Source organism: Nymphalis io, chromosome 21, assembly GCF_905147045.1.
Source record: "Nymphalis io chromosome 21, ilAglIoxx1.1, whole genome shotgun sequence".
NCBI lineage: Eukaryota > Metazoa > Arthropoda > Insecta > Lepidoptera > Nymphalidae > Nymphalis > Nymphalis io.
Window position 1 is genome coordinate 5,150,349 of NC_065908.1, and position 23,703 is coordinate 5,174,051.

At 31.7% G+C, this 23,703-nt stretch overlaps 1 protein-coding gene across 1 annotated transcript in view; it reads right to left on the reverse strand.

Annotated features, from left to right (window-relative positions):
* The window catches only part of LOC126776773 (uncharacterized), a 257,517-nt gene that overhangs the window by 93,996 nt on the left and 139,818 nt on the right, over positions 1 to 23,703 (reverse strand). The window contains exon 3 of the mRNA XM_050499524.1: positions 2,972 to 3,007. The gene's annotated coding sequence lies outside the window, so the exon portion shown is untranslated. The remainder of the gene's footprint in view (positions 1 to 2,971; positions 3,008 to 23,703) is intronic.

Here is a 23,703-nt window from a genome sequence, read left to right on the forward strand (position 1 = left end):
TATACTTTTAACAAATCGCTTATATGTTAACCTTAATTAGACATAATTTGTTTATAATATGTAGCCAGATTTGTCATCTGTTTGTAAGTGGTCACATCGACAATGTACCTCTAACCTAGGAAACTCATTCATAATGAACTTTGTGCCTGCGATTACATTGGCTCACTCACCCATCAAATAGGAACATAGACGTCCTTGAACAACGCTCTACCACCAAGTGGACACCACTTAAATAAATTACATATGTACTAACTTCGCAAATATCAAATGTCATTCAAACATTTTACTAAAATAGTACTGGAGGAACTTAAATCAAGAAACTACGCAATTATACCATTTTAGTGCTTCAGATAAGCAGCAATTACTATAAGCTTACAACTTAATACTCTCTTCCAAGGTACTCTTATTTACGTCAAATGTTAAAACATTTATTTTCCACTTGCTGAAAGAATATAAAAGTACATTTGGTTATTCTTACAAGGGACAGTGAAGGCCTTGAGAAATGGACAGTCATTTCAGAGTCATTCCTCCTTCTATCTATCGTTGGTTGCTAGTCATTTATAAAGGAGCGCGTTCCACGTTGTAATAATAGTTTTCCTCGCCCAAATCTTATAAATGATCTGTACAAATATTCTGAAAATACATAAATAGTGATGAAAAAAATGTATCTTAAAAAAGTATCTATTATAAATATTAATAATTTTCAATTTTCGAATACCGAGATGAAGAAGTAGTACAATATTCTACTAGTACCTAGTAAAGGGACGTCAATTACAGGCTGTCACTTTTAAATATTAAGGACTTTGAATGTCTTAAGAGCATTATTAAACATGGTCGAAACTTGCAACTAATTTAAAAGGAAGAGTTATTTTTGTTCTCTTTCCCAGTAGAGTATAGAAGTAGTAGATACAGACGATTAGTTGGCTTCTCATCTTTATTTATATTAAACCCAGCAAGAATGTAGGGGCACAGCTGACTGGCAATTTTGACAGTCGTAGTGAGATATTTATTTTGTCCTTTATTTTATTCGAAAAAGTCACTGATTAGATTCTTGAAATTGGCTTTCCTTAAGCTTGTCGTAAAATATGTTTTAATAAGCAACAATTGGAAGTCTGCTAATGATGACGATGAGTTGCGAGTTGTTACGAATTTTTAGTGATAGTGATAGAGTTTAGACCAGTAGGTAAACGTTTATATCTACCAAACGCAGTAAAGTAGCGTGGTAGAATAAATTTTAAAATTTTGCTACTCCACATGAGAGGGCGTTTCAGCCAAGATGACATACAGACAGTAACAGCCTATGAATGTCCCACTGCTGGGCCCCCCTCCCCTTTTTTTTGAGGAAAAGGTTTTAGAGCTTATTCCATCACGCTGCTCCAACGCGGATTGGTGGAATACACATGTGGCAGAATTTCAGTGAAATTAGACACATGCAGGTTTCACCACGACGTTTGCCTTCACCATCAACCACGAGATGAATTATAACACAAATTAAACATATGAAAATTCAGTGGTGCTTGCTTGGGTTTGAACCCACTAGACCATCTCGGCTCAAGGTGACATTTACTTTTGGACAATAGTACATAATATACGTTGGTCATAGCGTAAAATATTTAAAGAGTTCTTATACCTTAGTTAATAAATTACTCCCCCATATACATTATAACTATAAGCATAAGATTCATTTTCCTGATAAACTCGATAGTCATCTCACGGAGTTCCATTCATGCGACGTTATTTTTTTGATATTTTGCGGAATATTTCCCCGTTTTCGCTTTTTGACGGCACTTTTTTGGATGCGGCGTAAAAGGTTATAAAGAATTTCTAGTCAACGCTGTCATGAAATTGGATTTCGTTGCAGTTTGTTTAGTTGAGATTTCATCTTGTTTTTCAATGACGAAGATAAAATTTTTGATGTTTGTAAACGTTACAAGTGAATTTGATTAGTAACTGATAGGAAAAGAGAAAATATTAACTTTGAATATATTTATATACATATATATCAGTTGTTTTCAAAAATATAAATATATTTTTTACAAATATATGACAATTGGTCACAACCATTGGGATTTTTGAATATTTACTTCATTTATTTTTACTGCCTTGCTTTTCTAGCTTAGAAATCTCAATGTCCAGGGATAAAAGACCATATCAGACCAAAAAAATATAAGGCTTCCACGAAAATCTCACTTTTTAGGGCCAATTGGATTCTGCGTCTAAAACTTTCTCCGGTCGTATCAGATTATGAGAGTGATGGAATAGAGAGTGAATCTATGTTTACGAACATCGCATTTAGTTGCCTACACACCGATGAGAGTGGCCACTGTGACCGGTATCAGTTAGAGGAACATTATCATTAAGGCAAACGTGCATATGATATCGCTAAAGTACACCCGAAGCGTACATTAAAACGACAACTTTTTACAGGTAGTTAATATGGTAGTGGTACCACTGGTGGTAGGGCTTTGTGCAAGCTCGCTTGGGTAGGTACCACCCACTCATCAGATATTCTATCGCAAAACAGCAATACTTGATATTGTTGTGTTCCGGTTTGAAAGGTGAGTGAGCCAGTGTAATTACAGACACAAGGGACATAAAATCTTAGTTCCCAATGTTGGTGGCGCATTGGTTATGTAAGCGATGGTTGACATTTCTTACAATGCCAATGTTTAAGGACGTTTGGTGAGCACCTACCATTAGGTGGCCCATATGCTCGTCCGCCTTCCTATTCTATAAAAAAAAATCTGAACATATATATAATACATGTTATATATGATTAATTGAAACATGGGAAATACACTAAACGACGCAGCTTTGATCTCTGCTCTTGATCATTTTTGGTACAGACATAGATGTTTCTTGTACTTGAGTATTATTAGGTAAAGTAAAGTTCTGAAGTTATTCTGGTCTACTCATTTTTAAATTATACTTTCATTAATTATATAAAATATATAACATTTTAGTTTCTTACCTTTTTATATGTCATTGAAGAATAGCTTCATAGTTCCTGTAACCAAATAAATAATGTTAATGAGAAAAATTCAATTTTTTTAAATATAATTAACAATATACAAATAATACGTAATATTTAATTTATTTTAAACAAAATAATGCCAAAAAATTTCAACAGTAAGAATATATAAATTAATACTTTTGTTCTTAGAAATAGTACCTCATCCTTAATCTTAACACACAACACTTGATAATTAACTAAAAAATATAGTTCTGGATGTTCTCTTTGAGCGTGCATATATCCCAGAAGTTATTTATAGCCTGTTAATTTATTTCCTTTTTGATGTGAAACATCTATTTCCATAAGTATAAAGTCTATTGGATAAGTAAGCGAGTTGCATGCCGTAGCGGCAAACGGTATGTCTGCGACATATATAATATATACTTCATTGCTTCTCCGTGTGTGTGTACTGCATAGCACATTTTTATTTAATAAAGAAACTCAATATTTTATTCAGTTTACTCTATATTTATTTATTTAATTTTTAATTATAAATTGGTTTAAATCATTAATTTTAATATTTCACATCTGTCAGGCGTCTCATAACAACCACATTTTTATAAATATACTTATCGTAGCTACTTAAATTACTTGATAGATTTTAATTAAATACCTCACAAAACAAATTGTATAGTTAATAAAATACAATTTGTTCAACAAATTTGTTTTGTGTTAATAAACCGTGTACCTCAGTGGACACCGCAGGTAGGCTGAATAAATGTTGGTCTGTAACGAAACAAATTGGCCAGCTATTGGAGCCAATTAATCGTTCTGCTTACAGCTTTGTTATTTTGTAAACACAAGATCTATACAATTTGTATATAGCATTTAGAATATAAGGTGTACGTAGCAAACTATAAAAATTCCATAATGCCTCTTGGATTAATCCAACAGAAAACGTTTTTTTCTTAAATTGACAAATTTAAATATACGTATATTTTTGAAGTTTTTTTTATCATGTAATATAATAAATAAAAAATTACTTTAAACATTCAATCTTTTTAAGGCTTTCAACATTGAATTTGAAATATCCAATGGATGTAGCATACATTGTTAGTGAAGTACGAAAGCATAAGCATACGCATATATGCGTATTATCACTTATGTATATATGCATAAGTGATAAATCACTTTACTGGATGAGCATTTAGATTAGACTTTAGTCCTTGCATCTAGATCCAGGGTCTTAAGGTGGGTCTTAGGGATCGTAAAGACTCAGCTGACATGTACATAACACACATAACAGCAGAGAAAGAATCACTGCAAAACCAAGACACGGTAACGTAGTAACCAACACTCAACCTCTATCTTACCCATAAGTCATAGGGAAATCTGTGACGAAAAAGCTACATTTACACGACAGCATATGTAACGCATTGGCTGCAATATGACAAACATGACGAACTTTTATATTGCACCGATGACTGTGACAACACGGAACACGGCGGGGAATACCTGGTATGTTGTGTTCCGGTTTAAAAGGTGAGTGAGCCAGTGTAATTACTGGCACAATGGTCATAACATCATAACTCCCAAGGTTAGTGGTGCATTGGCGATGTAAGCGATGGTTAACATTTCTTATATTGCCTATGACTTTGGGCGTTGATGACCACGTATTATTAGGTGGACCATAGCCGCCCTATAATATAAAACGTGATGAACACAAACGGCTAGTACTACTACTATGGAGATTCTATTCTACAACCTTATTTTAGAAATACAGATCAGCCTAGAATTATAGAAGTCCACTAAGATCAGTTTCTAAAGAAAGACAACTGACACACAACAATAAAAACAAAAACAATAACAAAACAGATGACAAATAAAATGGTAATCCTGAAATTACGTTTGGAATAACACTTCTGATGTTAGACAATCCAGAATTTTCTTTACCTTGATAATAATGTACTCATGAACAATGTAGGTCACGGCGGTCATTTAAAAAAAACGCTATCTGCGAAGAATATATTATAGTGCACAAACGAAGATGCACTTTCTATTCCATTACTCTCATTATTCGATGCGGAGAATATCGGGATCTACAGCCTTATAAGGTAGCAAGCAAGTTGAATTCCCGGCATCGGTCAATAAAGTTTAATAAAAGTTTAATTAATTGGAAACTTTACTTAACGGATGATATAATTTATCATATTGCTATTTAGTTTGACTTTTTCGAGTTTGATTGTTTACAAAACAATAATTTGTTTAGTTTATTATTTTAACACTTCGTAATTTTAATTTACAGTTCGAACTAAAATCGATTTGCTTACCCAATTCGATATTCAAAATAAAGATAGGAAATTCAATTAATAAATGAAGAGTATTGCCTTGTTTCAATTTTTTTTATTATTAACTCTAATCTTCTAGCCTTAAAAAGGAAAGGACGATGTGCAACCGAGCAAATCTTATCGTCGAATGTGATAGGCGAAGCACGTATACTTCGCATATAGTCTCCTCTATTTCAACAGTCCGAAGCTGAGGTGCATTCGTAGGACACCCTTGGGATTTTCGTATCCATGAATCTTCCGAGTATACCAAAAATAGTTATAAAACTCTCATTTTGAATTTTACAAATGGTAATAGTAATTAAAGCGCTGTACAGCTGTTGTAATCCTACATGCAAGTTACATCTTACGCTGCCCCTCGTAAATCGCCAAATAACGTGGTGTTTAAATTTAATCCAATGCTTTCTAATGCCATGAGCACCACTGGCTTTTTATTTTTAAAATAAAAATGTTTTAAATTAAACTTTTAGAGTTTATTTATTATAATAATTTAGTAATTTAATAAAATAAAATCAACAATGGACCAAGCACTTACTAAGAAACTGGTCTTTACTTCAGGTTACACAAGTGCTCGTGCTTATTGAGCTCGGTATTTAAAAGTGGTACACAACGTACATACGTAGCACCAGAGTCCTGGGTACCATTTACAGTAAGACAATATTTTAGGAGGTGTGTATATATATATTTTTATAGTTGTAATGGAATAGGCGTTTGTCTTCCATCTCACCTGATGGAAAGTGTAGATGAAGACGAAGGTGGTGCACGCCCATCCAAAAGAAACCTGTTCACTCTACTCTTAAAGGCTCCAGAGTTTAACTTATCAGGAAAAATAGACCCAGACAGGTCGTTCCAAATCTTGGCAACTCTCACCAAAAACGAGCTGTCCAACCGCTTAGTTCGACTTTTGGGTATGTCAACAATGTATGGATGAAACTTTTGCCTGCGCCTAGTAGTCCGATAAAGTAATGGAGATGGTTCAATGAGTTCGAAAAGAGCCTGCGAGCACTCTCCAAAGTGTATCCTATAAAAAACCGATAAGCTGGCAACTCGACGACGATTCTCAAGGGTGTGTAGTCTGCTATTTGAAAGCTTTTCGTTGTTAATTAACCTACGGGCTCTTCGGTCAACTGAGTCCAAAGCTTCCAGATGATATTTGGCTTCACCGTCCAAGAGGTGACTGCAGTACTCCATACAGGATCGAACTTAGGCAGTGTAAAGATTAAGCAGCTGTTCAGAGCTGAAGTACCGCCGAACCTTTGAAAGAATTGATAATTTCTTCGACGCCGCTTGTGCCATAGACTCAATAAACATAGATTTCTTTTCTTTTTTATAGAATAGGAAGGAGGAGCATATGGGCCACCTGATGGTAAGTGGTCACCACCGCCCATAGATATTGGTATTGAAAGAAATGTTAACCATCACTTACATCGCCAATGCGCCACCAACCTAGGGAACTAAGATGTTACATCCCTTGTGCCTGTTTTTATACTGGCTCACTCACCCTTCAAACCCGAACATAACAATCCCAATTACTGTTATTTTGCATGCAGAATATCTGATGAGTGGGTGGTACCTACCCCGACGAGCTTGCACATAGCTAAGTACCAGCACCAGTGTAAGTATTAGATTATTCGGCGCTTTTTAGTTGACGCGCCACAAAAATTCTTTCCTTTAATGAATCAATCTTAATCAGATATCCTCTCAGTTAAGATCAAGATAAGTGTCACTTCAAGTTAGAAAATGTGGTGCTTTAGTGTTTCACGAATGTGTAACGTTAGCGCGATTTAACTACGTACAGCGCCATCTAGTTTATAAATGTGAAACAAACGTCTACGGAGCTATGTTTAGAGTGTATTCAACTTGGAAAATTTAGAAAGTTAGTTCTCTTTATGACGCAAACATCCATTATAAATAAGATTTTTCTTATCAGCGTTGTTTGGGGAAAATCAGGTTGAATATATTTTCGATGACTTTGTGTAATACTTTGATAAAACTTATAGGTTATATCCGCATTCATATAATTTTAAAATAATTAATCATCTGCAACGTTAATAGGACAGTCGATGTTAAACGAAACGAAACATGTCCAATTTCCTTTCAACATTGAATAAACTAAATAAGATAGTTTGTAAGCAATTTAACTTTAAAATAAAAATTAGGAGTTCAGATCCTGTCCTTTCGGTTTAGGAAGCCATTTAAGGTCAAATAAATAACGAAATAAGTATTAATTATTCTTTCCAATAAATCTTATATTCCCGGCATATATAGCCCGTAAATATGAAATTCTTTTTTATATGTACTGTGCAAGATACTTAATAAATAATTTAAAAAATCAGGTAGACTTAAAATGTTAAAATATATCTATACATTTTTTATTTATTCCTGTCTGTTTCATTATTTAAATGTTCTCTACGGTGCTTGTTATTATTTAAGGATTGACGCCACAAAAAATCTAATGAAAATAGTTAACTAAACCACGTAGACATTGGCAGTAAGGTAACTTGCCATAGTCCAGTAATATCGCATGGAAGCAAAAAGTTAGCGCGATTCAACTACGTACAGCGCCATCTAATTTATATATGTGAAACAACACGTATTCCGCTCTGCCGAAACTATTTAAGCTTAGTATTAGGAAGGTAAGTTATTAAATAAAAAAAGGATTTTAGAAAATCTATCCATTGAAGAAAAAAATAAGGGTTAACGTATAATATATATGAGCCTCTCTATTTAAAATATTAAGAAACGTGTTGCAGAATAAGAAAATGCGCTAAAGTACGGACTAAAAGTAGTCTGTGTTAGTTTGTTATTTTATGCAAGTGCTTGTAAATTTGTAATTTTTTTTTTTCTCAAGGATTGAATTTTAAATATTAGTTTTTTATGTAAGCGCAATGATCCAATTAACCGAAGTTAGTTAATAAGTAGTTATAAAATACATATACATAATTATGTGTTTATATTATATATACACAAAGAAACATTCTTTATCTTTTCACTTGTTTTTTTATTAAATTAGGGAAATATTTAAAGTCGATGTTTAAATAAAGCGATTAATGACGAAATCAGTATGGCTATTATGTAAGAACAAACTCGCAATTCAATGCAGAAATCGTTCGTGAATAAGTATAACATTTCGTGAATACACGCATCAAAATAGAATATAAGTCGGTTGTCAACATTTTACGGATGAGATGACAGGTGCATTATAAACTTAATTAAGTTCATATCCCATCAAAAAGCTTTGGTTTCCTTATGAAAAAAAAAAAAAAAATGATTCTCCTAATTGTGATAGATGTGGACGTATTGAAGATCTACATCACTTGTTGATGGAATGTGTCAAGACACAGAATCAGAGAAAGTTGCTCTAAAATAATTTAAAAATATGTTTGTACAAAATATTGAGATTAAGGGACAATGGGACTGACGTGCCTGTGTAAGACAAATGTCCCTAAATTAAATAAAGAATAAAAAAAATAATATCTTTATAAAGTTCTTACAGAATAGCATTGCAGTCCTAATAAAATAAGTTGTTACATTGTTACACAAGAACCAAAATCACGAGTACCATAGCATTACAGTCCTTTAGATTATGAATAAAAGTTACGGCGATTTAATTAAAACGCGTACAGCCTAACGGTTCGCTTCAAGCGCTTAGTACATAGTGGCGCAGCTAAATAAAAAATGAGAGTAGGTTTATTTTTCCATTAAATTTACTGAAATATTCATGACATGATCGAGTTCTCAATCATTTAGTGACGTCATTATATTGTAAACAATTAATGTAGCCTTAAAAGCTCATCCGTATATACCTAGAAATGTGAAATGTTGTAAATCCACTTATGATGATTTGCTATTTTAATGCGTGTGTCCATTGAATGTAATGATTATTATTATCAAACTTGCGTATCATTTTCTGTAATAATATTTATTCGTCACACTAAGATATATATCATTGTGCCTGTAATTATACTGAATTACCTCCAAACCAAAGCGATAAAAGTTGCTTGATGGCAGAATGTACGAACTAGGTTTCCGAAATGATATATTGATATCACTATTATAAATTCGACACAACTATTTCGAGTTTAATGTATTTGAAACGTCTGTCCACTTAAAATAATTTATATACTTAATTTGTATAAACTAAAATAATTTTATTTATAACTAATATAGCAACTGATTTTTGAAATAAAAATAAAGTTATAAAATATGCAATTGTATATTTTATGACGGGGATCGAGTTGTCGTTTTTGTTTATTATTCATCTTACTTTCAACGGTGCTTTTTTCCGTCGCAGGTTTCCTTGTATCTTTAACCGAGCACGAAGTGTAGTATTTTTAAGTTAATATAGCTATTTACCAAATACCAAAACAATAATTTTTTGTCCGTCTGTTTTGATTTACTTTAAAACAGGTATTATTAAGTTCTGGGTAATGTTTATTTCATCAAAATTGGTTGAGTCTATCAAAAGTTATAAAAATTTAAAAGTTAACGTACATATCTTTGTTGTCTACTATTTAAGGATTATCTATATAAATAAATAAGATTGAAGCGTCTGTATGTGATTTCAAATTTTTAGATTATCGCTGGTACCTTATAATTTAAATATTTAATATTAATAAATGAAATAGGCATTATGTACGATTAAAGGCAGATTTAAAAGGATTTTTGTTTCAAGATGAATTCCACGCTGGCAAGGCCACGGGATTTTTTAGTTATAAATGTAACCGAAAATTAAGAACATGAAAACTAAAAGTAATTTGGTTTGAAAGCGTTTAAGATTAAAGTCTAACCACTAGGCTATCTCGATTCAAGTTGCGTAATAAAATTATCATGCACGTAAATAAAATTCTAAGCTATTGAAATACAGAGCTATTGCAATCGAGTAGTGAATGAGTGTTTGCACTTTCCTCACTATGTTATGTAAGTCCATACTTTTATCTCAATAATAAGCACTTAATAGATACATATAAAGCCCCTCTGATTTATAATAATTATAATGATAATAATATCCTGGGACATTTTTCACACACGGCCATCTGATCCAAAATTAAGCTTGTACAAGCCTTGTGCTATGGAAACCAGACAACTGATATACTACATATACTACTTTTTCTTTTGTAAATACATACTTATATAGATAATTACAACCAGAATCAGGACAAACAGACATGTTCATGCACACAAATGTCTGTCCTGGGTGGGAATCGACCCCACAACCTTCGGCGTAAAAGGCAAGTATCTACCAACAACGCCATTTTATTATATTAATTAAAATGTTGGAAGGAAAATGATAGCTATCTATTACTCAAATTACTAAATTAAATATTGGCCGAAACAAAAAAAATGCAATTATAAACATATTTATTTATCATTTATCAGATGGTAGGGTTATATGTAGACCGGTTTGGGTGGGTCCAATGATTTACCAGTTACCATACATTAATAATTTGTAATAGTGTGAACCAGTGTAATTAAAGCCACAAGGGAAATATGTTAGATGTCATGGTTAGTGAAGTTATAAGGTTTTAAAAAGTAACTTGTTTCTTACATAGTCTTTGTAATAATTATAGTAATTACTCTTCCTCTTTCTCGAATTAAAAAAGAAAATGTGGCAGCCGTGGGACCCGCGGCAGCACTAACTGATGTTTATTAAAATAATTTATTATAAATGTAAACCAATACATACATGTATATTAAAATAAATTTAAGCATACTGATTCATTAATAAAATAAATATATTTTTTTTTAAATAATCACGCACACGAAAGTAAGGATAAGCGAGCGGCAGCGATATGCCCCCTATATTGGTTTAAGAAAGCGTTATTCCATTTACCGTAACGGTATACGAGCCCCTTTAACCACCAAGTCGTGCCAATATGTGTTACAACAACAAAAAGATACATTATTTGTGTTTATTTTAAGATTTAAGAGATCTGGTATTGATAAATTAGACATTTGTCGAAATATCAAAGATAAATGATAAATTAGTTTTATATAACTAAAACATCAATAATAATATGGATTCTTTTCGCTGTTATTTTAAGGTACTAAGAGACGATTTTTTATTCTCTAGTTAATTTTTACTTAAATAATTAGTTAAACAGAACTAATTTATCTTTTACCGAGTCGAATGAACTTGTTCGTAATTATTCAGACGCATTTTTTGCTGAAAAGTTACTTTAGCTTAAAATTTAATTCAGTTAACCTGCTACGCGAGACAATAACTTAAATAAAACCTTATAATAAACTTTTTAAATGAGCTATCAAGCGAGTTATTGAATGACTATTAAAAATGTTTTTGTTAAAACGTAAGTTTTATGCTCGATTAAAAAATTGACCTTGAGTGTTTTAAATAACTTAACCATTATGAAGAATACGTCAAATACCCGTTCACAGTTCATTAACCTTGTGATAAGAACAAACCTAAGTACTTCAAGTCTCTTAAGTTACATTCCGTGCTTATATTTATTCGAGAAAAAAAATGAGTGAGGAATTTTGGAGACCAGTCAAGTAACTAGTCTTTTCAGAAATGAAACAAAATGCTCACGAGACATAAATACATATTTTAGGCTTAAAGAACTAAAGCGCTCGTTGAGGAAAAAAAATAGCTTACAACGCGTTGTGATCATTGTAAAGCATTTACATCGCGAAAATCCTGTCATGGCTCTTATAAAAACGCTGAACGATGAACTGAACAACGTGTCATGTTGTGGCAAAATACAGAAAGACCACGTGGCCATCTCAGCTTAAAGGTAAAAAACAAAATTAAAGTAATTATTGGAAATAGTAATTCGTCTAGCATTTTATATGGAAACCTGTCGAAAGAAATGTATGATTGAACGTTGTGAAATAGGCGTTGCCAACATTATTTTTCAGAATTCCATTAGTGATTACGTTATACAACGGATCCGTATATCATATCCATTCAACAAACATAATCGTCAATCGTTATGGGACTACACCCGCAGGCACTTTCCAAACTAACACAGCTAAAACTATAACATAAACACGAAATCTTTATATATTATATAAGATTTGAAGATCTCTTAATGTCTAAAGAAAGATCACCAGATAAAACGTATATATATTTTTAGATAGGCCTATCAAAATTGGAAAAAACGAAACCTACCTTTCGTTTAATTTATTTATCACACAACTTATTCAATAATCAAAGTTATTAAATCAGTGACGTTAATTTTGTAAATTAATGTTTAATTAATTTAGAAAATTGCAAACAATAATTATATTATTAGCTTATATTAAGTTACCTATTGTTTTTTTGTATCAAATAATAGCAAAGGTGTTTGTTATTTCGAATGAGGCAATAACTATGTAGTTTTTAATGTTTTTTTTTGGTACGCGTCCAACACTACAGTTTGAACAAACAAAGGAAATAAACGCTGAACAATATAATGAAAAACGAAAAGTAAAAATGAAAATATGAATTTTTCATTTTTGAAAGTGATTCGGAGAGTTTTTTTTAAATACAATAACAATAAAAAAAAACAATAATACTTAAGTGAAAATCATTTTTTCACAAAACAACTTGCTCGATACAATAATATTACGAACATATATTATATAATATATCTAACTACTTGAGGCTGAGGTTTATAAATTGCTTACATAAGAAGTTTTTTTTATTTGTTTTTAAAGATTCAAAGTAAAAGGCAAATTGAAAATCTTTATTTAATATAAGACTGGAAACAATAGAATTCCGAACCAGATCGGTAAGAGGAACAATACAGAATGATATTGAATGCATCGTTGGTCTAGTAACCGATGCGACCGCAAAACCTCTCTAAGCATATAACGTTGTCTCACTCTCTTCTCAAGCCGGAATACGATTATATAAAGTGATGATGCCGAAGCATTTAATATATTCCAATATAGAATAACTAGTGAAACTCAAACGTTACCAAACCACCTAAAACCAAAGAATTTAATATTGTTTCCCAATAATATTAAAGAAATAACACAATGTAAGCGAGTTATTAGGTATTTTTCATAATATTAAGATAATAAACAAAAATCGTGAATATATTATGTTTATTAATAAATAAAAATCAAATTAACGAAGCCGGAACTGCTTTTAAATTAAACTCAGAATCCAATTAATTTGAAACAATGAGTTCATATCTTATCATATCAGGGGCGCAATATATCAGGGCTTGAGTACCGCAAATGAACTCGAAACATAATTTCGTTCGACCCCTAGAGTGCACTTCTCTGGCCCTAAACGAATTTTCGTAGGGCTAAAACAGAGAAAGGATAGTTTAGCATTTTTCTATCATCTCTATAATAAACAGATAATTGGTATACATTCCACAACAGATAACAAACTACACATGCACTCACACATACACAACAAGTACATATGCGCTCGTGATTAGCTGATACCTACCTTTTCAATTAAGACTACTTCTATACATAATAATGTAATCCCCTTCTGGCCTTACTGTAATATTTCTTAGTATGTAGCAATTCAATTCATAACGCTGTTGAGTTACCAATAAATAAATAATATCAAAGCGATACTTCGAGCATGACGAGGGTGAGTGTACTTGTATCAGAAATTCTTTGGACATAAACAGGTTTCTTGACGATTTTTTACTATACGCGAAACAATTTACGCTAGTGGTATATAACAAAATTGATAATCTTTTACTTGATTTTGTATGGGTAAATCCAGTTCAAAGTTAAAAAATAAAAATTGTATGTGAACTAAATTATTTTCACAAGGGTTGAAATTTGAACCCACGGCATTCGGTTAAAAGCAACTCCATTGACTATATTGACCCATCACATTTATAGACTAACTTAATCCTAATTATCAACTATTAAAGTCATACAATGGAATGTTTATTTATTTAAGTAAGATAAATATTATACTATTTCGTCAACTAAGCTCGAATTGAGAAAAACGATCTACCCATAAAATTACTTTTATTTTAGTGCGTACTTCGTTTGTTGTTTTTTTTTAATAATCATTGACGTTTTGTCCATGCCTTTGATGTATATTTCTCATATTTTTTAGAGTTTATTTTATATGTGTCTTCATATTTCCATTTCCAGGTAACATCACACAATCTTTCCCATATCTATATAACTCCACTACTCAACATTATTATTTTATTGATTGCAGGTTGAATGAGATATTGTAACTACAGGCACAAGGCACATAACTTTGTAGTTCTCATTGTTGGCGGCGCATGAGCGATCTAAGGAATGGTTATTATTTCTTATAGTGCCATCGGTCATAGACATTGGCGCAGTAATAAATATTAATCGTGCCTTACATCGCCAATGCACCACCAACCGTGGGAATTAAGATGTTATGTCTCGAGCCTATAGTTCAACTAGATCACTCACCCTCCAAATTGGAACACAACCTTAAGAAGTACTGTTGTTTTGTCTGATGAGAGGGTGCTACCTACCCAGATGAGTTGTTATAAAGCTCTACGTAATTCGTGATATTTAGTGAAACATTTTTGTAACTCTATTGGTCAACAGTATACGTGACTCACAGGTTCGACAGAATTCCGAAAACTATTTTCACCCTGATTACTTCACGAACAAAAAGAAAATAATTACTTTAATAGTTTTTAATAGCATGTATTATTATTTTTTAAGTGTACTGTTATTATGTCGAATAAAAGCTCCCATTTTATAGCAAAAGTCTTGTAAATATTTCAGGAGAATGATCTAGAAGAAAATGAACATTAAACTGTTTAATTTAATAGATTACAAGAAAATAATATATAGTGAAGTGTCAGATTGTGTTTCATATATCTTTACTTACAACATCCATTTAGAGCTTACGTAATTTCGTGCAATATGAAGTCCTTGAAATAATAATTAACTAATTTATAGCGTGTTCATACTTATGTATGCAGAGAGAGAATATTTGAAATACGTTTTCATTTTAGTTATCAACTTCAATGGATATGTACGGATCTATTAATAAACTCATATATGAAATTTCATAAATATTATTTTTATTGATACACTTATTGGACTCTTTGAATTTTATTTAAAAAAAAATGTTTTTGTTTGTGAAATTATATTTCAAGTATTGTTGAATATTTACGACTTAGAAGAATTTAGTTGACATTTTCACGGGACCGAATAATTCTTAAAAAAATATTGCTAGTCTGGCAAATGGGTCAACTAATGGTAATCATCACTGCCTTTAGACATTGGTACCATAACGATTAGGAAATTTAACCATCTGTTACATCGTCAATGAGTTACCTTGAAAACTAAGTTGTAACGTCCCTTGTGTCTGTAGTTCTCCTAGCTTATAATCTCTTTAAACCGGAATACAACAATATTAAATTAATAACAATATTAATATTAGTATAGATGAAGTTAGAGTATGATAAATGAGGTACCTACGTAAATGGGCTTGCAAGAAGATAGTCAGTCAGTAGCAGCACTTAAGGCCGTTGGTCTTACGCCTTATCACTCTCTAGTCGTGCCAGATTCTCATAGTATAATGAAAAATGAATTGCCCTTTGTTAGTGCAAAGATTCAACCAAAATTCGATCAGATGTTATTTACTAATAGTTACAATTAGAGATATGATCTTGTTCCAGGATTACATAAGTAGCCCAAATCGAAGCTTCGAGTCTATTTCACTAGATACCTAATAGAGCGTTTATATATCAAGTTTTATAAATATACGACTTTACCTAAAATTCAGTTAAGTAGGTCATCAGATAAACAATACTGTTTTCTTGTTTCGGATGACAAATAAATGTTTAACGAAGATACCGATGAACGACATTTATACGGAACTAACCCACGGCTTCGCCCGCGTTTATTTGGGGGGTACCCTATGTTCTTTTCTCGTGATAACGTGTATGCTAAATTTAATGATTGCGTAGGTAAGACGTGATAGAGTTATAAATAAGCAAACTCACTTTCGCTCGAGAGAGATATTAGAAGCAATTCGTTACATGAGATCTAGTTTAAAACAATTTTAGATCTTGATTAAGAAGTTAATCGCTAGCCGCAATTATCGAGTAAGAAAAGAAATACGGCTTTTATGTGAGGAAAATCATTAATGAGGTTAATAGCCACTTTGTCGGCTCTTTCAGCTTATGTACGGCTTAAGTTATGACATTATATTTTAGTATTTGTTTCCTTTTACATTTATTATTTTACTTTTATCTGGTTGGTTTCCAATTTTGATAATTTGATATATATTTGCTGATTTTTCTTGGTATAATATTCAATTCCGTTAGTTTTATATATGATTATATTACAGTACACCACAAACTTATAATACAAAAATGTCGTAGCACTAAAACATTGTGTGTTATACAAAGGGCCGTCTTATGACTAAATAAGCATCTTTTCATTATATAAAATGACAATTCGATATATATTGATCGATTGTTATAATTTTATTGATACTATATAAAAAGTATAATATAAAATAATTAAACACAAAAAGTTATAAACTAGATAATTAAATGATTATGATGACGTCATCAATCGATTTCGGTCCCGATGGCTGTTCTATTGTTCACATGGGGAGCTATTTACGCAGTCAACACAAAAGCAAGTCTATTCCGTAACACTCATAATTCCTTCAATGGGGCATTACCGAAAGTATTCTAGTCACCTCCCACGCGGTTATGATTTGTACAAATATAAATATTTCTTATGTTCAGATATTTAGACAGATTTAGGCAATATGTAATTACATACTAAAATTTCACGCATGCATAAATGCATACGAATTTAAATAATAATAGAAACACGAAGCAACAGTCTCTTCAGTTGCCAGACGAGAAATAGAACAGCCGCTTTTTTCAAAAATAGTACACACTAAAATCACTAGACATTATACCTATATGTATATATTTTACCCTTAACAGGTCAGCATTTGACCATTATCTTGCCTGGTGTTAAACATCGACACGGTATTAAACATCGACACGGTAGCACGCTTGAGTAGAAGAAACCTCTTTACATTGGATTTAAAGACACCAACGTTGTACCTTTTATGAAATAAAATATACCAAGGGTAAGCAAAAAACGGTAATAAATTAAAAATAACATTCTAAAATGTTTACTTGAATTGAAATGTTGATTTATGGGAATAAATATTCTTTAAGCGTAAATGTGCCAGAAAGTAAAAACTAATTTGTTTGATAGTACGTATTCACCACCATCTATAGACATTGGCGTTGTAAGAAATATGAACCATGACTTATATTACAATTGCCCCACCTCCTTGGGAACTAAAATGTTACGTTAGTTATATGCACATACGGGACAGCGCGTGCCATGTTTTGCTTTTTTTTTCTTTGACAAATGGGCTATCTGATGGTAAGTGGTCACCACTGACCATAGACATGGCGCTGTAAGATATTTAAACCGTCCGCATACATATTTCGCACATAAACCAACCTAAAAATTACCAAATATATCATTAACTACGGTATTTATAAACCATCGTTAAATCCAAACGGTAAATAAAATACTTTAAATCAAAAAGCTCTTTTTAAGATTGAAATGTTATTTTCAAAGGTGCCATTTCTATGATATTATTTGTTCTTAGAAACAAATGTACGTAGAGTGTGTGATGTGATATAACCTTTGTAACCTTCAAAGGGATGAAAGGAGAAAAGCCAGTCATTGAGCACGTCAACCGCGGCTCCATAGCACGAAGTTTGAAACAAAAAAAATCTTTAAAAAAGTAATATTTTTGTACGTGTGAAGAGTTTGGACTTGAACAATGAATATGTATTTTTTTATTTACTCCCCAGACGTCTCAATATTCAAGAGATAAAATTTGATGGAATGCACATAAGTCTAGTCCTATTCTATGATACATATGCGAATCATGGTTATTATATTCATATTAACTGCCTCGTTGGTCTAGTAGGAAACCTTAGGGTCGCAATTCTCGAGGTCCTGGGTTTAAACCCTGATAAAAAAATATTGGGGTTTTCAGTCGATAAACCCAAGGTCGATTGAAAGTTCATGATGGACGATAGTTTAGATACCTTTACCTAAGCAAGATAAGATGCCTGAATTGATATAACTACTGTTACTTTAAGCCTTACATTTTATTTTATTTTTAAATCTATTTACAAATAAGTAGGCGGTCCGGCATATGGGTAAGTGATCACCAATGAGATATTAAGCAGTCCTTAAAATGCCAAGGGCCACCAACCTTCGGAACTAAGTTGTCATGTCACTCGACCCTGTTACACAGGCTCATTCACCTTTAAATCAGAAAACAATAATACTAAACAATGCACTTTTGTGACAGAATAAGTGGGTGGTACCTACCTAGGATTGCACAAAGTCCTACCACCAAGTCTTTGTAATTTAAACAAATTTCTAAGTTTCCATAAACTTTGTAGCGAGTATAAAATACTGAGTCATAAATAGGCGTTAATTACAGTTTTCTTATTAAAACTTTGCGTTCAGGTTGTATACAAGCTTTCATACTTTATTCCTGTTTGTTAAATATGAACTTTTTGTATATATTTATAATTGTTTTAGTTATTTTACTTGTTTCTACCTTCTATACAATTTAATCGATTAGAATAAAAATATATCATCGGAAAATTTCAATGGATTTTGCATATTTGTTTTATATTTATAAACTGCTGTTGTAAAGTTTCAGCTGGACCAGTTAATTATATAAGTAGTTGATAGTAGTGCTTATTTATTTATTTTTTGTAATTTTGTATATGAGTCTTGTTACTTGAATAATTTTTTTTTATAGAATAGGAAGGCGGACGAGCATATGGGCCACCTGATGGGAAGTGGTCACCAAACGCCCTTAGACATTGGCATTGTAAGAAATGTCAACCATCGCTTTTACAGCCAATGCGCCACCAACCTTGGGAACTAAGATTTTATGTCCCTTGTGCCTGTAATTACACTGGCTTACTCATCCTTCAAACCGGAACACAACAATAACAAGTACTGCTGTTTTGCGGTAGAATATCTGATGAGTGGGTGGTACCTACCCAGACGAGCTTGCACAAAGCTCTACCACCAGTAATTAAATTAATAAATTCTTATTATTATTATAATTATAAGGCTAACTTAAGATTCAAATAAAAGTTGTTGCTCTAATTGACGAAAGACAAAAATAAAAAAAATAATCTTTAACATAAATAACAACATATATAACAGAATTTTAACATCAAAACTTTAAAAAATTATAAATATTCTGTAAATACAAAGAATAATAAAATTTAAGTTTTCATTTTTTTTTAATGTCTTTCAATCATATGATAAGTAATCTATTATTTGAAAAATTTACTGGTAATGCTTAAATATATTTTATTAACTGTATCTACTATCAATACTGATTGGTGGAATGTGTATTCACAGTGCCAAAAAATCCTTAAATTCAGGTTACCTTACATTGTTTGCTTCTCCACAGAGCACTAAATACATATATATATATATATAACAATAGAGCAGAGCAGTATATATATATATATATATATATATATATATATATATATATGTGTGTGTGTATGTATAATATGTATTATACAAAATAAGTTATTTTACTAATATACATTTTAAGCTAGGTATTCTTTTACCACAATCTTGTTCAAAAATGTAATATTCAATAAGCTTAAATGCTTTTCAAATAGTACCTTTCTACGATAGAGTCTGAAAATTAACAATAGCTTAAGCAAGCAGATCGGTTAGCTTAACCGCAGAAGACGGTTAACATAAAAAAATATTGAGAGAAAAAATAAATAGAACAAAATGTATTTTTTGTTTGTCAGTGTGTCACACACACACTATATTTAATGTAGTAGAAATAGATTCATCATCATCAATACATCAGCCGGAAAACATTCACTGCTAGACAAGGGCCTCCCCAAAGGATTTCCATGACAGTCGGTCTTAAGGTACACGCATGCAATTGCTTCCTGTGACTCTTATGATATCGGTCTGCCCACGCTGCGTCTTCGGGTTCGTGGTCGCTACTCGAAAATCTTTTGCCCCAGCGGCCATCAGTTCTGCGAGCGATATAGCGCGCACTGGACTTTAATTTATCATTTTTTCGGGCTATGTTAGATTTGCCAGCGGATTTCATGATTTCTAATTCGATCTCGTAGAAAAACTCTGAGTATAGACCTCTCAATTGCTCTTTGACCTTAAGCCTTTTTATATGGGCCTCTCATAGTGAGCGACCACGTCTCTGATCCTTAGTCATCACTGGCAACATACACTGTTTTAAGTCTTTCGACATGAAACACTGCGGTATTTGGTATTACAGATGAGAACACATTGTGTAGCTTCCCAAACGCTGCCCCGCCGAGTTGAATACGACGGTTGACCTCTTTCTCGAAGTTAGACCTACCTAGTTGGACAATCTGACCTCGGTAAACATAGTTGTCTACAACTTCGAATGCAGAATTTCCTACTTTTACTTGGGTGGATGCATGGATTCAATTCAAATTCGTTTTTTGAATTAAGAACAAAATATATTTACAAACAAAATAATAATAAATAAATAAGATCCTAAAGGCACAATAGAAAGACAGATATATTTATTATATTTAAAGTTTTCATGTGAAAATATCTTTATTCTATAAAAAAATGTTTCTAATGTTCATATTTTTTTATTTTTTAAATATTTTGACAAGTAACCGCCGACATTGGCACTGTTAATATAGAAAACTTTTTTGTTTTGCTTGAATTAAATTATACAGCTCTGTTAGATTACACATAATTATATTGTATTTATATAAAAAAAGACATTCATAGTTAACTCAAAAACTATTACTGGTGCATTTTAGTGCGAATGGGTGACATGCGAAGGTTATGTTTGTTTATATTGTTATCCTTAAATGGTTAAAGAAAACGCACTATATTTATATATTAAACAAGTCGCGGCTAGTATTTTATTTAGATGTAAAAATATGCGTCATATTTTTCTTCTGACGCTACTCGAGCGATAGGCGTACCGTAGCGTTGTAGAAAGGGTATTTTTACTTCCCAATGGATGATTGTACGTAATTGACTTGGAACAATGTGTGGACTCGATAAAGGACCGTAATTGTAGATTTCATTAGAGCATTGTATTTGCCTTGCTACGTTTGTTTGAATTCCGTCCATTAAAGACAGATAGGTAACGAGACCCTTTGATCTTATTAAAATGGGTCGTTTCACAAATTTCAGATGAAAGCATCGTTGAATTTTGAATTAAGCATAATTTAAAATAAATTAAAAAAATATATTTTTATATAAAAAAGTAATGTAACATAAATATTTAGGAGTTAGGAGGAACCGACACAATAAACACAAATAAAACACATGAATAGTCAGTTTTGCTTGCCCGAATTTGAAACCCCGATGTAGGCTCTCCTCATCTTACTATTTTAGAACATTGTTTATATATATTGTAAGTATTTGAGTGGGTCACTGGATGGTTTAGATTTATTAAGAGCCTAAAGATTACTAAGCGCCACCTACTGGCTTACTGGCTAGTAGACGGCGCTAAGACCGAATTACTATATTAAACAAAAAACTTATTTAACCCGTACGAAGCAGGACAGGCAGCTGGTTCCTAACAAATTTTATCAAAATCGGTTTTGTAATTTGACCGTAAAAGCGTAACAGACACAGATAGAACTACTTTCACATTTTTATATAAATACTAGTTTTCACCTGCGGCTTTACCTAAAATTAACCTTTAAATCTTCTTATCTCTAGCAGAGGAGGCATTAGTATTAATGTGACATTCACAGCTATTGACTGTACAAGATAATATGATTTCAATAAAAAATAAAAGATAAAACAATTATCTCAATTCTACCAACCCGCATTGGATTAGCGTGGTGGAATAAGCTCCAAACCTTCTCCTCAAAAAGAGGAGAGGAGGCCTTTAGCCCAGCAGTGGGACATTCACAGGCTGTTACGAAAACAATTATATTATTTTTAAGAATATTATATTACTATTCAATATCCTAGAATCTTCTCATAAATATATAAATTATCCAATTGAAAGAATCAAAAAAATAGATCGTGGACTCATGGTTTGTATGTACATATTAGGAAACATTAAACATAACCTCTCTCATTTACGAAGTCGGTTAGAAACAATTAAATAAACACCTTTGATAAGTAAGAGAACATTTGAAAGCGGAATCGAATTCCTTTCCTTCGAACCGTTTCTTTCTGAGCCATTAATTTAAACAAATGATCCATTCTATCCGAACATGATTACCATATATTTACTGGTGCCTAATATATTCAGAAAGGGAGCGTTAACTGCGTGGGTTACTTAAATATGCTAACCGTAATATGATTACTTTGAACGGCTTTGCTGGCGCTCATCTAATAATATGTTTTCTTTTGTTCTTCAGCTCAGTAAAAATAATGAGTAACTAAAATATATAAATTTCCCACGGCTAGGCAAAGACTTTTTTATTAAAAAAATACCAATAAATTTATAGCTCAAGTTAAAATTCATATACTTAATATCAAACTGTTCGAAATTATCTAGACGATATAAAAACGAGGAGTTAGAATTTCATACCCAAACTTTAACGTAATGAAGTCGAACTAATTCTTTATATTTTTGAAGTCTACAAATCTATACAAATATTTAAGTGAATATAACTATTTATAAAAAAAGAACCTTAACAATTAATATTTTTATTTTTGTCTGTCTGTTTCACGAAAGTTCGTTTATAGCTGACTACAAAACACAAATGTAATGTATTTGAACTATTAAAGTATTACATTAATGGACTGTTTTATTTTACAAAACTAAGCTGAGTTTATCTAAATAACAATTTTAAACTTACGTAAATATTTAATCGATTTATATAATTCTTTGACGTGTGTAAAACTGCGTGGCACAAATTGTCGTATATTATAAAAGTGTTGGAATGCCAAAAATCCTTTATTCGTATTTTCAAGCTGTCGTGTATAAAAGGTAATATTTAATCAATATTGCGTATTCACATCGCAATACGTGTTCTAAATCGGTATGACTAAACCTTTTTATAAACAGATATTTTTTATATAATAATAATTTATTAAAAACACAGCCTTACAGATAAACATAGAGTTTTTATATAACTAAGTAAAGAAAAAAAAAGAAATAATAATAATAAAATAAAAATAAAAACACAATTATAATATAAAAACTAAGTACATGACATGTGGTAGGCTAATTATAGTTGATACTCAAAAATAATTCTTTTGACTTCCAAACTAGGCGATAATATTACATAGTAAATAGGCGGACAGTCACATATTAGCGAGCTACGTGATATTATGTGGTCACCACAATAAAAAAAAATTATCATCCAAATGAAATATTAAAAATCTTAACATCATATCCATCCACGTGCAGTATTCCGTTTTACATTATTATTTACAGAAAAATATCAC